Source organism: Diorhabda sublineata, chromosome 5 (assembly GCF_026230105.1).
Source record: "Diorhabda sublineata isolate icDioSubl1.1 chromosome 5, icDioSubl1.1, whole genome shotgun sequence".
In the NCBI taxonomy this organism is placed as follows: domain Eukaryota; kingdom Metazoa; phylum Arthropoda; class Insecta; order Coleoptera; family Chrysomelidae; genus Diorhabda; species Diorhabda sublineata.
In genome coordinates, this window is record NC_079478.1 from 367,478 (window position 1) to 381,225 (window position 13,748).

The 13,748-nt window shown below is 31.5% G+C and overlaps 1 protein-coding gene across 3 annotated transcripts in view; it reads right to left on the minus strand.

The window, feature by feature from the left end:
* Positions 1 to 13,748, minus strand: part of LOC130443851 (ephrin-A4) — a 425,869-nt gene that overhangs the window by 237,680 nt on the left and 174,441 nt on the right. The window contains exons 3-4 of one of the 3 annotated variants that reach the window (XM_056778717.1): positions 10,986 to 11,040; positions 1,415 to 1,477 (exon numbers count right to left, since the gene is read on the minus strand). The exons of 1 other annotated variant lie outside the window; for it this stretch is intronic. The gene's annotated coding sequence lies outside the window, so the exon portion shown is untranslated. The remainder of the gene's footprint in view (positions 1 to 1,414; positions 1,478 to 10,985; positions 11,041 to 13,748) is intronic. One more of the 3 variants, XM_056778715.1, reaches the window with a different exon arrangement.

Here is a 13,748-nt window from a genome sequence, read left to right on the forward strand (position 1 = left end):
GGCCTGTCGACCTAATATATTTAAGTAAATACCAACTTTTAAAGAATTAATTTTTATATGTATTATAGTTTTAATAAATATATCATGTCTCATTAGTATAGAAAATGTTTTTTGGTAATTATATTGTATTTTATTTCTTTCTTATTTGGTTTATTTTTGTTAATTAATATTATAGATATCCATTTACAACTCGCCATAGTAAAGGTCTTCTTTTTTACAAATGGAGGTGCAGAGGATAAATTCTGTCACTCAGTATACACTTGTTTGTATCGTATTTATCAAATCTTATCTATTATTACATTTTGCGATCTAAACTAGATCATTTTACTTAACCTAACCTCACCTAACCTAACCTAACTTAACCTAACCTAACCTAACCTAACCTAACCTAACCTAACCTAACCTAATCCTAATAATAACACTCAATAACTAGATTGATAATTTGTAACGCTTATTAGGTTAGTAAATTATATTGATGAAATTAAACTATAACGGTCCACTGTACTATACAATAATACAGAACAAGAATGTAATTAATTCACTTTTGCACATGATACTTATGATGATAATTTATTGGCGGTACATTTTTAAGCATTCTTAACGCTTCTGTGGTACTTTATATGTGCATTTACTTTGCGAAATTGCATATTGATTTGTTCGAAATGTAGCGTAATTGAATTGCCAATAACTTCATATAAAAATGTATGTCCGATGACCATCTAGTCCGTAATTCAACTAGGTACAGCAAGACGAAAATAATTCGATTAGTAATCCGATCACTAAGTAACAGTGAACGTAAGCGAATTTTACGAAACCATTACTTTGAAGTTCGTAATGATAAAATACGTATATTCGGCATTTTATCGATTATATTTGATTATTTAATGGACTTTAAAATATAGTTAGAAATGATAATGAAGCCCAAATCCGTTGAAAATACCAGAAAATCACAGTGTTATTTCTAAACATCAATTCAAAGTCAAAAGAAACCTCTCAATGTTTGAGAATATGTAACGGACAACAAACAAACTTCTTACTTAAATGTAAACGTTCACGTGTCAATATAACGGATTGTTTTTGACCATTTAAATTATCAAACAAATAAATAGAATGTGTTATATAGGTATTTCTGTATTTCGAAAGAATCCTTATCTATTGCTCAGGAACTAGAGCTGATGAAAATCTTCTAATCTAATAATATTTTTTGAAATAGCACATCATACATAGTCAGCAACAACTAAAATTTCTTAAACGGTACTGTAAACTAGTGTCATTATCATATTGATAAAAATTATTAATATATTTTTGGAAATAAAATATAGTGTTCTACTCGCAAGTAATGGCTAGAACTAAGTCGTTGAATAATAAAATTTCAGTTTGTGTTTACTAAATATGCGGAATAAATTCGTCTTACCTGTAAAACTTCATCAATAAATATGAAATAACCTGGAAAATCAATTATGAATTGATCCTATACCTGGAATAAAAAAAATAAAGAATTATTGAAAAATAATCAACATTACTGCTTTTTTAATAGTTAAATAAGGTCATTGTACAGTTTATGCATACTGTGCATAATTTTATCACGTCCTAACACATCATCTTACACCCAACATCAAGTGAATATATTTCATAACACGAATTCTGAAAGGCATCAGCAAAAATGTATTCTTATTAATTTTCGCGTATGTCAAGAACATTAAACGTGATCTTATTATTGCATCTCGTTTTTTATTTATATAACCATAACCATTGTTATAGCAACGTTGGAAAAAAAATTACATTATACAATGGAAGTTGAAGAAAATAATAAAATTAACTTTCTAGATACTACTTTACATCACAAAAATAACAGTATAAAATCAGAATGATAACACCAAGGTAACCTGGTCATCTAGAAACATAAATTTCAACTCAAACAATCCTTTTTCAAAAAACAAATCAGTTATAATAGGCCTTGCAGATCGTGCTATTAAACTGGATACTGGATGCCGAAAAACTAGCATCGCCAATGCAAAAATGCATTACAATGAGATAACTACCCCATAAAACTAGTTATAGAATACAGAGTAAAAAAATTTTAAGCCCTACAAAATAATAATAATCAATAATTTATATATCTTCATTTTATAAATGGTCTGTAACAACATTTCCAACATTTATTCAAGAAAATTTGCACTAAACCTAATAACCTAATGTTAAAACACTTTTCTATAATAAAATCAATAACTAACAAAATAAAAAAAGAGCAATATTGTTTGTGAAATTCCTTGTAATAAGCGCGAAGCTACATATATTGGCAAAAGAAGCCAATACCTGGAAAATAGAATAAAAAGCCACAAATATGACAAAAAAAACTGCCACATCAGAATGTTTATAAAATAGTGATATTTATTGATATAAAATGTGTGAGTTAATGAAAATGTCTAGGCAGAATATCAAATTGATACGTTTCTCGGAAAAGTTTATGAAAGAATAAAATGCTGAATGTTTTTAATAACCACACAATAATTGATTCAAATATTCGATTGGTCGCTTTGGTATTGTTGTGGTTTTTACGTTAACAAATGTTTTGAGGTTTGAAAATATCGATTATTAACAGACAGTTTTTTCTACGGAATCGTTCAATATGGTTTATTCAACTGAAATATACAAAAATGGGATTTTATGAATGATTTAATTTGATGATGAAGTAAGAATACAAACGGACGTTACGCATCTATTCAAAGAAAAATAATCCGACTCGCCACCTATATCGCAACAATAGAATAGAAAGAAATTTCAGGAAAAGCGTATATATCTTTATATATATAAAAAAAAATTTCCTGTCACGATGTTTGTTCGCAATAAACTCCGAAACTACTGAAACAATTTTCTTCAAATTTTATAAGCGTTTGTTTTTGCAAATTATTATAAGACTCTAGTGTGTGTATTTATCGGTTAGTTCTATAAAATCCCAATAGATGGCGGTTCGAGAGTTAAGTTGCACAGATATCCGGTAGATGGCGCCTATTTCTATTACTAGATTTTAGATAGCGCATTTGTATCTAGAATTCGCTTATAATTTCATGCTTATATTTGACCAGTTGGCTTCATATATTTTTCATCTCAATTACAGTGTTTGTTTGATTCCACGTCATTTTCGATTATGTTCTTAACATAATCATACGTCCTTCATCGATCGATATATCTTATAGAAATAAGACTACTTTCCATTATAAGAAATCCTATTATGTATATTAGGCAAATACCTGATAATGTTGAAAGTCAGTAAGACATAAACTGCATCCTTACAAAATTACAGCCCTCAAAAAACTATTAGAAGATGATCCACAAAGGAAACTGCAGTTATGTCAACAAATAATGGATAATTTAGATACGAATAATATCCTAGTAAAGAATATTAAACTTTTTGATGTATTCGTGTTAATGAACGCATAGAATTTTCGATACTGAGCGAATAAGGGAAGACGTTACTTAACACTACGAAACAAATTTGAAATCAGAGTTGGTAAACAAATTACAGTTTGGCAAGTATGTGTGAGATTTTTGATAAGTTTTGTTAATTTTTATTTTTGAACTTGTGATGTTATTATACGTGTAATTACCTCTACTTAGAGACTGCTAATTCAGGTTTCTACCAGTGCCATGTCTTGGCTAATATCACCTTAATTCTAATTAGACCAGTGTCACCGATTTCCTCATTACATATACTCCTCGGATGTCCTCACCTTCACTGTTTTGATAACCTAAGTTCGTTATAAGCCAAAATTTTCCTTACTCCATAGACCTCTACACTGACGAGCTATGCTTGCTGGGATGCGATCAACTGCTCCTCAACTTACATCTAATTGGACCCTACTTGAAATCTGTACAGCCCTGTTTTGTGCTGTGCTAGTTTAAGGCCAACTGAGTCCATCCATCTCGAAATTTTCTCTAGGATCGTATCAAACGTGAAGTTGATCCCTCTACTTGATTTACAACAATTACTACGACTACGTTGTCACATCTCCATGTTCTAAAGTAGAGGTATCTTTGATCCACGGTGTTTATTGAAATGTAAGGGAGTTGTTAAATAGAACGGTGAAACTAATCAAGAAATTAAAAGAAACACATCCAACATATGGCACAGATCTATACAGTGACTTTCTTCGTATCTCGTTCTAATATTGGAATACGAATAAAAAATTTTGATTTGCTTTTTCATTTCTGCTCTGTCCCGTTTTTATGATGGCTTATCACAATTTTACCAGTGACATTAATGATCATTCAGACTCACTTGTATATTTTTTATTTGCAAAAAAATTATAAATATTTAACAAAAAGTAAGCTATCGGTAAGCAAAATCAGTAATCGTCGAGCACTTCAAACACTGAATGAAAAGAAATATGTTCAAAGAAGTTCAAAGAATTATTTTTGCAATTTTTTTTAATTTACCCATTTGACCTTCTCATGAAAATTATGATGCTTTTAGATGTCTTATTGTACGGTCAAGATCGTTGATAAATGATCTAGAAAGCGAGAGAAACTCAAATGTGCATTAAAAAAACTCCCATTCACAGTATCATTATCACGTGTCCCTGACAACCAGTCAGAGATGAAAAAGAAATTCAGGTGGAAATAAAACGACAGCGATGGACGTTGCTAACTAAAGAATTCAGAGATGGATTACGCTGCCGTCAGAAGAAAGAATTTTTATAAAACGTTCGAAAAACATTTCCAAAGAATAATTTTGTCGCTATCGATAATTTTATGTCGTTTCTTTATCATGTCTTTTTATGCATGTATTTGAAAAGTTTTATCAAAATAATATTTCCATAACTCCCCGGGTAGGTCAAACAATTTTTGTGAAAAATTAAAAATTCTCCATTGAAATTTTCATTTTCAGCCTGCTTAGTTAAACACTAATCTCTGACATCTCTTTTTTGAATTGGAGAAAATCAAGTATTTGAATATTTTTAAAGAACCTGTGTTTCTCTACAAAAAAATTCGTTTTAGGTGGTTAATACGTAAAAATTATAAATTTCTTACAAGAGAAAACATTCATTATAAGAAGAAAGATAAAATCGCTTATGATGAAACTGTTGTAGGAATTTTAGTGGAAACTTTCAGCATTTTACGTTTCTAAAGGTGTAATTTTGGTAGATTTCCTGTAAAAGGAAATGCTTGTTGTGACAATTCAGTTCCAAAATTACGTGTGGACATGAAAAAAGCACCGGAAAAATTTGCGTAAAGGTTTTATCTTGCATCTCGTTAACACACTTAGTCAGTGATCTGAAGGACATCAGACAAATAACATTGTAAACCATCTAAATAAAGATGATCTGTGGCTATTACTTCAATCCAATATCTCTCAATGGGTAGATAGTGAGACAAGAAACGATAGGATAGCCACTACGGTCACCTGATTTTACATTATTTGATTTATTTGTATGAGGATATGTGTAAAAAACAGATTCTTCTGAATGTAATGAGTTAAACGATGTTTTGTAATAATATGTAATAAAATCTACAACATTTTTGAATAGAGAATGAAAATATATTGTAAACGATGTCAACTTATACTTCAACTTAATGTGTTTCCAATTTTTTCGTAAAAATGTACAGTAACCGCAATGACGAATTCATTTCATTTTGATTTCATACAATATATGTGGAAATCTGATTCATAATATTTGGTTAGTGCACATCCAACTCCATCCTTCGTCTGAGATCCGTTAATATATATTATACGTCTCGTCAGCAAATTCGGCTAGTATTGATTGATTCCAATAGGATGCGCATCTGCGGTTCATCCACACATTCACAATTACTTTTTTTATCTCACTATCGACGCCGGTTAAACAATTCCCAATTTTACTTTTGTTTTGAAAATATCATACTTTTGGATAATGATAATGAGTATCTAGTACAATTCCCATGTACGAATATGTGCCTGGTAAAAATTAAAATTTTTTTGTCGACGTCTATGGTTCATTCCTTTTTTCATTGTTGTTTGGTTGCAGATATAACACTCTCAAGGTGAAGTATTATAATGTTGGTATCATCGTATGAACAGAGGTCATGGAACCTTTTACTTCCAAGTCTTCTCTCATATAGATGGACAATTTGAATGGGATGATATATGTACTTTTTTTTTCATATTTCTTTTTCTTATTACCTGGGGTCCTGTCGATGGTATATTATTGGTGAAATGGGTCTAAAGTGCCCGGCGTAGAGAACGAGCACTTCTTGAAATATGAGGTGTTTCATAGAGTGTTAAAATATATGAGGATATAATGATAAATCTTAATTTAATCTACCGTTAGCAAGGTAACTCGATTTGATAATAAGTTTGATGGGCGATTTAGTCGATTTATAAATATATCGGGGCGTTACATATATATTAAAATACAGACTATTATATGATGTTGTAAATCAATTTGTTGCAAATGCAAATATTTGTTTTTAAATTTTTAATTGATCTAAAATATTACTAGACAATTTCGATTTCATAATTTTAATCGAAAACATTCTTCTATAATCTATTTTTATAGAGATAAATAAAATGTTGAAGCTTCGTAATTTTACGGGTCTAAACTTTTTTCTATTGTTCTGTGGACAATTTAAGGCCGGAACGCATTAGCGCTACGCCACGTCAATTCAATTGTTTGTGTACATCCTCAGCCCATCACACACCACTCCACGCCACTCCATGCAATCCCACGTGGAACGATACGTGTTAAGACACTTTGACTTTGTCGGAAGTACATATGATACCGATTAGGATCTGTTTCCAATCCTCAGATTAATATATGAAAAGTACTCTGTCATTAAATGTCATTAAAATAATCTCATTTCTTTTACAAACCTTCTCTTTGATAAATCGCTCATTGATATATAATGGTGAAAGTACGATTTTGTCTTTACTTACCAACGGCTTCCTCAATACATTTACTGAAAGTTAAATTAAATAATTTCCTAACTAGCTCAACATTTCTATAGTTTTCTTTGAGTTTTATTGTATGGGCAATTGGAATTAATGCAAATTTATTTCCATTGTGTAGAAAGAAGCATTTTTAATTTCTTTTACATCAAAAGAAGCCACTCAACTGATTTGTACTCTTCTAAACCCATGTCTAGAGGCAGCTTCGCGATTTCATTACAGTGAGCACCAGTGCTCAATTTGCAAAAAATGGTAATAGCTTACGTTATTACGTTCAGTCTGTTGTAATTGTTACAATTGGTACCAATAAATTTCCTTTTAATCTTAAGGCTGACGTTTTCTATTCTTGTGATAAACTCAGATTACGTATTGAATCACTGAGTTCATTGTGAGAAAATAACTTTGGATTCTAGTGTAATTTGGCAACATAATCGATTCTAAAAGCACGCGAATTACTTTTGAAACGATTCGATTCAAAACTTTAGCATCTAACTACGCAAGAATCAAATCCGAACACAGAACTTACAAATTTTACCTGGAATTTAATACCTAATCCACTTTGTACACTTGGAAAGTTCTAAAATTTATCATGTCCTGCATTTTTGAATTAGTCTAACAGCACACAGACTAGTGCTTCCCTGGTACCTAAACCCAAACTCCGTTTCACCACTAATCTCTTCGCACTTTTTAAATACATATTCGTTTATGTATAATCTTCAAAAAAGCCTCAAGTGCGTGGCTTATCAAGCTTATCAGTCTGTAGTCTTCATGACACTGGGTTTCTTCGGGATAGCCACAAAAGTGAATTTTAGGGGAATATATCATATATTATGTTAAAGAGTTTAGTATCTATTAATTTTAGTGTTTCCGAGTAGACGTTATCATGTCCAGGAGCTTTGCCTTTCTTTAGATTTTTAATACCGAATTCCACTTCAGCTTCTGTTATTCTTGGGCCCGTTGGAGTCTCGTAACTATTTACATCTATCCTTCTATTATCGTAAAATAGATTCTGAATGTATTCCTCCCAGACATTCATCCATCCACAACAGTTTCTCTGGCTCAGTTATACTTCTGTTATTTACCCTAATCAAGCCGATGGTGTGTTTTCTAAAAGTTTGTATTAACTCCTTTAGTTTGCTATGAAAATTGACAGAATCATGTTTTCTATGTAGTTCCACTTTCTCACACTTGTCAGCTATTTACTTGTTTTTCGCCTCTTTTATTTTACTACGTATGGTCCTATGCATATTGTTATTTTTTGTTGGTCATGTTGTTCGATTCTTCGATCTTCCATTAAGGTGAGTATTTATTCTGTCATCCATGGCTTTTTAACTTCCGTTTTCGAGAACCCTAACTTTCTCAGTTGATTGCTGTATTTCAGTTTTGATTATGTTCCAACTTTCTTCCGCGTTCATGGCTGGTGGCAATTTTTCCTGTAGTTGGTTGTGGAATTCTTTCCAGCGTTTGCTTCTTTTCTTCTTGCCTGAATGGACTCTTATTTTTTTTCCTTTGAACCTAAAGTTAGCGATTAGTGCAAAAAGGGGAAACTTTTTCCACAATAGCATCCACATCCACTCAATAAGTAGCCACAAACTATTGGTGAAGATGGAGGAATATCAAGAAAACTGCGAGGAAATGCTCGGAGGTGAAAAATTGATTAAATTTTGTCAATCAATTAAAATAAAGATATACTCGAAGCTTGAAACAACATTTTCTGCGGTCGTTAAATGGGAAATAACTGTTGTCAAATTAAATTTCCCTCCTTTTAGAAAATTTTCCCAATTCTTCTAACTAACAAGTACTTAACTGATAACGAGGTACAATTTTCATAAATTTAATTAACTCAATTATAGTTATTGTACTAAAAGTCAGTCGGCTTGAAAATGTAATTTTCAGAAAATCGCAGAGAAAACAACTTGATTTTCTTTTATCCTATGCCATACTTACTTTTTTCAATTCCACTCAGAAATAATAATCATTGCTCTTTTATCTTTTCATCCTCTTACTTCGTTATTACAAATTAATCGCATTGAGGGATTTCTCAAGAAAATATTAGGCCCCTCTGAAGAGCAATAATGTACAGTCTCAGATAAAACTCGCGAATACTTTTGTAAGGTTTCTTCGATCGAGAATTATAATACATTTTTTTTTTCTTTTAGCAAGTGAAAATCTTTGAACATTTTTTCAATAAATGAATTTGTTGTTGGTTTTAAGTACTTTCAATTAAAAATTACAGAGTCAAGATGCAAACAATTAGCCAAATGGCGTTTGTATATTTTTTATGAATTTCTTCCAATATGTACCAATGCTGATTCCACAAAAAGGATCTGGTCCAAAGTAGATTGCTTTGACCTCTTTTTTCGTTATTTTATCCTTTTACCCACTAACACATCAACAAAGTTCTTCCTGACTCCTGACTACTTCGTTGAGTATTTTCAAACTATTTTAGAACCAATTACAGAAAATTTTGGTGTTTTAATAACTCTGCATGTCTACCCCACATAATAATTATTCTCTGACGTCTATTCTTCTTATTGATATTGAATTGAGCTCATCACTTAATTGCGTGAATTTTTGCTTGAAATATGGTTGAAGTTTTTTTCAAGCTTTCAGAGTACTTACATATTTCGTTCCAAGTCTATACACATCTGTCAGTTTCTTTCTTAGTCTTTTTGTATACCATTTAATGATATTTTTTCCCGTCTAGTAATACTGTTAAGATACATATTTCGTTATCCGTTATCCGATAAATAGTTATGTCATTGGCAGTGTACATCCACATTAGGATATTTATAATGCAGTCCAATTTTTTTTCTTGCGAGTTTCTCCATACCATTAGAACTATGATTGCTTTGTGTTATTTCCTTTTCGTGTTGTTTCACAGGAGTTAAATATCCAGCGTCATACCTAGATACTTGACTTTTTGTTTCCATTAAACTTATTTTCTATAAAATTGTTGTAATCTGATTAAGATGAAAATTATTGAAGTTTCTGTAGAAGCAGTTTTTTCTCACTCTTCCATATGAAGATTTGGGAACATTAATAGGGGGAACGATGTAGGCATACATGTCTTAGTGCAATTTTTGTTGGATTTTGAGATACGGTTAATTTTGTGTTTTATTCTTTTATGAGAGTTTTACTGCCGCTTGTATGGAATAAAACTAAAACAACAAATTTTAAGTAGTTTATTGCCCATTAACGCGTATAAGGAGTCTCCAATCAATCAAATAAAAGCTACAATACTTTAAAAAACATACTAATTATCATCATTTAACGACCTCAAAAATATCAGAAAGGAATTTTTTTCGAAAATAAATTAGTTTTCGTAGCTTTAAAACACGAAAAATACCATTTTTACAGAAAATACTTTAAAATTGACCCAAGTTAGTACAAACATAAACTTTACACGTTGAGAGCGCTATCCTCGAAGGAGATTACCCAATGTCCAAAGCTCGAGCATGTATTCGTAATCAAGGAAGGTCATTTTGAGCACCAAACAAATTAATTTCAAAAGTTATGTTTTAATTCTGTGGATGTTGAGCGATAAAAACGATCTCTCTCCCATCGCGTGAGGTTTGATTGCAACGTGTGAATTTTATGTTCGTGCTAACTTCGGCCAATGATTTTTGTCTTTTTGTAAAGATAAAAGAACAAATATCTTTTCAAAGTATTTTGGATAAAAATAGCATTGGTTTTTTTCTGGTTTTAAAGCTACGAAAACTAATATCTTTTCGAAAAAAATAACTTTCTGATATTTTTGAGGATATTACATGATAATTAGTATGTTTTTAAATGTATTGTAGCTTTTATTTGATTGACTAGACACTCCTAATGCGTATTAATGGGCGATAAACTCCTTAAAATTTGTTGTACATGTATGGTTGAAAACACTGAAAGAAGGAGGGAGATTTTTGAACAGCACTTTATTATATCACTTTGTCATTGAATATTTGAGGAAGAGATAAGACAAATATAATTGTTTTGAGAGTTTTGCCATTCAGTTATTTTTATTACTAGAAAGATATGACAACGATTGATATAATAATCAGTATTCACTTACTTTCGCGTTCTTTTACTTTTGAGATTTATATTCAAGATAATAGAACCCACTGTACCTGAAACAAAAGAAAGTTGTGGATATTAGAATAGAAAGTGTGTATAAATAATCGGGTGTTGTATCTAATCATAAAAAATAAGATTCTTATATAATAGAGATAATAAACTGCTTATCAAAACTCTTCACTTCGAAAAAAAAAATTCATAATCAAAATTGGATTTTAATAAAAATGGTTAATAAATTTCATGCTAAAGAAACTAAAATTTGTGAAAGTAGAATAACCCTTAACAGGGAAGATGGGACTTTTAGTACATCATCGGAAAGGTGGCTCAGTTAGGCCAGAGCGGAAAAAATCTATAATTTGGGCCCATTTTCAGACAATGGATGTTTGACCAAATTATACACTACTTTAAATGAATATAAATCTTTTCTCTCCTCTATCTACGATGATCACCAGACAACATGGGTAACAAAAAAATTAGAGCGCTTTACAACGTTATAAGTTACGAATATTAAATAAGCATTGAGAACACCTATAATTACAAAAAAACTCCGACCCCCTCCGAGATGTGGAAGGTCAGTTTTCAAACTAGAAGTATTAAAAAGTTAGGATTAGAACAAAAATCATCTGCCTTTATCTGCCTATCCGATCATAACACCGCGAAGAAAGGAAGGGATCAGAGTACGCCTTCGTACCTTGTTTATCCATTGAGCTTGAATAGTACATATCTTCTCGTCAAAACAATTTTAATTTGAGTTTAGTCTGTCCCATTCCATATACATTTTGACAACTATCCATAAATTTATTAAAAATTAATGAAATTGCAGCTGTTGGATCTTCTTGCTTGTTAGTACCTCTAGTATAGGAATCGTTAAACCTCAAAGCCGAAAAATGATAATGGAAAATCATTTTTGGTTCATCATTGGTCGAAATATATCAAGCCGGAGCCATCTGTCGCGAAAAGAGTTTGTTTATTGATTGAACAAAGTGATTCTCAAATTAAAAGCTACAACTTGATCGAAATTTCATAGTTACAATAATAAAATTACGATTATTAATATAAAATGGGGAACATAGATTACTGCAAGTCATATTTAGAGTAAAATCTAAATTTTATAGCTAAAATAATAGAATTGCGGTTAATAATATAAAATTACATAATCAATACTAATATTTTATTGCAATTCTAAAAGCACTAGCAAACAAAAACAAAGTAATCCTAATGAGGCTTCCAGGCCACAAGGGTATACCAAAAAATGCGGAAGCAGACAGCCTTACCAAAAGAGGAGCAACGACTCCATATCTTGGACCAGAATCCTACTGTGGTCTCAAATGGAGTCTTACTGGAGAAATACTCCAGGCCAACGACAATCCAAAATATCCATAACCATATCAGCTAAGAAGTCTGAAAAACTTCTCGTGATGACCAAAAACGACATGAAACTGGTAGTCGGTTTTCTGACAGGTCACTGTCCTGTCAAATACTACCTTAAGACTTGGCAAATGACGACAATTTCAGATTCTGCGAGCAAGCCATGGAAACAGCAAAGCATCTATTATGCGAATATCCTGCCCATTCCGTTTAAAGGCTTGAGTACCTCGTAGGAATAGTACCGACAACTAGGGAAGTGGGACACAAAAACCCCCCAAAAAATAACCTTCTTTGGGAGGAGTCTATGTATTTTGGAAGCAGAACAATAGGATGCAGAGTCTTGTACAAAATATCTATCTATCTAGGTATAGGTGCAGAGTGGCGGTAAAGCCAAAGGAACTCCAAAGCACTACACCTGGGTGCGATTGAGAAATAGAAGACGACGAAGATCTCTGGCAATTAAAGCCATCCCACATTCCAGACTATTTAAAAGGTGTGGGATTGATGAACCAACTGTAAACACTGGGTTCTCCAGTATCGCAGCAGGAGAGGGGGACACAATAGATCCTTTGGGTTGCAGTGAATACCGGAGAAAGTCCCGGAATCTATAAGTATATTTTGTTCTTCACTTCATTGTATGTAGTAATTTTTAAACATTGATAATCTCAGCGAACAATAAAATATAGTTACAATATTGATTTATCTCTATTGCAATGATCTCTGATACTTATTTAATGGCTTCAATGAGATCGAAGCCGGAGGTAGAAGCTAGTTCTTTATACTTTTATTTTTAGAAAAGTTCTTGGCTCGATTTTTCACTAATATCATTTTATTATATGTTGTAACCTTTTAAAAAGGGAATAGTTTTTAATAAAACGAATGGAATCAATCAAAACTCATATGTCTTCAATTTTTTTTTTAAAAAAGGAGAATGAAAATCTTTACTAAATACTAATTTGATATAGTTCTAAATAAACAAACAACTCGTATTTCTTTCAATTTCATAGAAACTATTACAATTTTATAATTCTATTTCCGCACTTCTAAATAACGTCTGCCAACGGACCTTTATATGATCCGTATTAATTCGAAAAATAGTATAAATTCATTTTGTAGTATTCGTCAGAAATGAGTCGATAAAATTCAGCCGAGTACATGATGATGATCTACTCAATTTAATATTCTTGTTTAATTGTTTAACATACGTTGAGTAAATTTGTTCCATCCACAATTGTCGACTAAATTCTTCGCCCCAGGGTTGCCAGCTTTCTGTGTACGTATATTCGATGTTCCGGTCGGCATGATTCAATATTTATTTTAAGTTTCGACTTTCTGATAAGCGAGTTGATACGAATCCGGACTATTATTTGTGCAACATGAAATTTTTTTAAAA